Raw genomic sequence first — 3,494 nt, 5'->3', positions numbered from 1 at the left:
GGACCCTCAAGGTACTCGCGTTTTCTTTTTTTTTTTTTGCTAATAATATAAAAAGAAAATGTACAAACTAATGGGTTTCCAATACGTTACTTTTGGGGAAATAGTAGAAAATATGCCAATATAAAAAGTTTAAGGAAGTATATATGCTAATTTTTAGTTATAGAAATTAATAGGCCATAACTTGTCAAGTTATGGTTCATAATCAGATAAGTTATGGACAAATTTGTCAAGTTATGGTTCATAGCCAGACAAGTTATGGACAAAAACTGTGATTTATGGATAATAACTTGTCAAGTTATGGTTCATAACCAGACAAGTTATAGACAAAAACAGTAATTTAGTCTATTTATTAACTTATATAAATTATTGACTTATTAATTTTAATTCATCTCAAATCTTAACCTATTTCTGTCTTTCTCCTGCCTTATAACTAAAACTATCATAGCCTATTCCTCATAAACCGCTGAAGGGTCCCACTTTCAATGAGATCGATATATCTAGTGATGGTGAAAATGTACACTGCCATATCGTCTTTAATTAGCACATATACGTGGCTAAGTAGTTGCCTAACAATGCATCGTATTCATTTATTTCTCTCTGGTAAAGTAGTTGAGTTTTTTGTTTTTATATTTCTAATTCAAATACGAGTAGTTGAGTTATAGTTACATTTATATTATTGGATGGAGAAATTGTAGTTCTAGAGAGAGAAAAAAGAAAAAAAAAATTACCTGAGAATAGACGCTTTGTTCATCTGTCATAATAATGGAGACAGTTTCTCCACGTTTTGTTTTTGTTTGTGTATCATTCATTTGAATTGGTTATCGACGGTGTATGTTGATATATAATTAGATTTGGTTTTAGGTAATGTCGCTTGTTTCCTCAATTAGATTTTATCCTATTAATTATGGTGGTTATTTCTAACGAGTTTCAGTGACATTCAATTTTATTTATGTCAAGCGGGTATTTTTTTTATTAAGTTTTGATATTTGTGTTTGTCTCTATACTTTATTTCCTTTATTGGTGGATCTAATTTATATTTAGGATCGAATTTTTTTACAATTGGTGATCATTTGTGACTATTTTAAGTAGGGATGACAATTCGTGTCACGTGTCGTGTTTTGATCATTTTTTTAAAATTTGCAGTCAATCCGAACACGACCCGTGACACGAAATTTTTTAAAAACCGCAACACGAACACGACACGACCACTTTACGAGTTGACACGACACGACCCAAAAATGACCCGTGAACCCGAAATTGACACGAAAATTATATACTTTTATTTAGTTTTTTACATATTAGAAATAACTTAAAATTCATAACACACTAAATTACAATAACATCCATTGAAATTAAGCAAATAATAGTATAAGATTTTGAGTATAACTATCATGATATCACAAGTTCATAATAAAATTTAAAATATGAAATGAAAAATATATGTATTTTTTAGTTTTTTACGAGTTTCGTGTCGTGTTCGGGTTAGGCGGGTCCAATCCGAAATTGACCCGTGTTTTTCGTGTCAATTTTAGGTCGACCCGATTCTGACTCGAATATCTTTTTTCTCAACCCTAACCCGTAAAATTCGTATCATTTTTAAGTTGTGTCGTCGTATCGTGACCCATATTACCGGCTCTAATTTTAAGTGTGTAATTTGTTATCTTTTGAATGAAAATTTTCTTTTTTAAAAAAGGTGAGAATATACTGTTGGTTTTCTCTTGTGCATGGGAACGTTCGTAATAGGACTGGAGCACAGAAATTTTCATGTACTTGGGAAAGCGTGCAAATCTTTATAAATGCCATAAAGATGTTTAGTTATTGCTGCTTCCTTTTTTTATTTATTATTATTTTTACGTCTTTTCTCGTTAAACGAAAAATACTATTATATTATATAAAAAATTAAAAATTTTAGGCAAGGTCTTTAATCCGACTGTTACTGTTTGCCAGATTAAAACGGTAGATGTATAATTTTACTATTTTAGTGTATATTTATATGTAAGGTGTGTATATTTACATATAAAGATGTATATATTAAGTTATAAGAAATGATAACGTATATTAATCCTCAAAACATGTATTTTTTATAGCAATTAAGTGAACATATAACATAAAAATATGTATATTTATTGATTTGTTATATTTCATGTTAATGAATGTAAGCGACAATGTATATAGCGAAATATGCTTTTAGTATCTTGTGTTCTTGATAATATTAAAATGATACCTCAACGTTTTTAAAAACATATTCTTGGTACTCTGAAGTTGATTTTTAAGATGTAAAATGACCTTAGTACTCTTTTACTTAATCAAAATCTAATAACTCTAGAAAAAAAATCACGTACCCTTTATTTTATTATTTTCCTTTAAATATTTTAATGTCTTAAAATATTTTCATTTTTTTAAGAAACTAGTAAAAGTAGGCACGTGCAATTGCATGAATTTAACTGTTATATTTATTGTCTATTAGAAAAATAATTTTATGATGTAAACAAATAAGTTCTAACTAATCGCCATACTCTATTATATTTCTTAACATTTAGACCGCATAGCTTATTTTGATGGGGTGAGTTTTGTAGATTCGGAAGCCATGTTCATAACGTAATTCAAATATTATTTAATTTGACCACTTTTTTTAAGCTCTAAGTAAGAGAAAACAGTAGATAACAAATAAGTAAAAAGTACAAAAAGTGAAGAACATAGAAGGAAACACAAAATAAACCATTTTTTCTTAAGACTTAAGTAAGAGAAAACAATAGATAACAAGTAGATTAAAAATACAAAAATTGATAAGGGCATAAATAGATAACAAGTAGATTAAAAATACAAAAATTGATAAGGGCATAAATAGAAACACAAAACTAGTACAAAACATGTAAATAAAAAGTACAAAAGGTAAATAACATAAATGGAAACACAAATTAAACCGTTTTTTTTTTTCTTAAGCCCTAAGTAAGAGAAAATAGTAGATAACAAATAAGTAAAAAAATATGAAAGGTGAAGGACATAAATGAAAACACAAATTAAATCGGGTTTTTCTTAAGCCTTAAGTATGAGAAATAGTAGATATTAAGTAAGTAAAAAGTGCAAAAGGTGAAGGGCATAAAGAGAAACACAAATTAAACCGCTTTTTAAGCCATAAGTAAGAGAAAATAATAGATAACAAATAAGTAAAAAATATAAATAGTTAAGGGTACTATAAAGAGATAAAAATTAGTTGACACGTGCTTGCTTCATCACATTTATTATATATAATAGATATTGATTTTTATTTAACTGATAAGAAAAGTAATTTAGACATTACATGTCCTAAAAATTAGTTTTAAGGTATCAAAAAGATATTTTTAAAAAGATTAAAATACTGTTTTAATATTATTAAAAATACAAAATACTAAGAGCATATTTCAATATAATGTAAAATACCAAAATTTACATTTTTATTTATGTTTTCCATTCTAAAATTAATATATGATTTTTAAGAATTAATGCAACAAGCG

Source organism: Morus notabilis, unplaced genomic scaffold (assembly GCF_000414095.1).
Source record: "Morus notabilis unplaced genomic scaffold, ASM41409v2 Scaffold705, whole genome shotgun sequence".
NCBI classification, from domain to species: domain Eukaryota; kingdom Viridiplantae; phylum Streptophyta; class Magnoliopsida; order Rosales; family Moraceae; genus Morus; species Morus notabilis.
Note: the sequence above shows the minus strand (reverse complement) of the source record.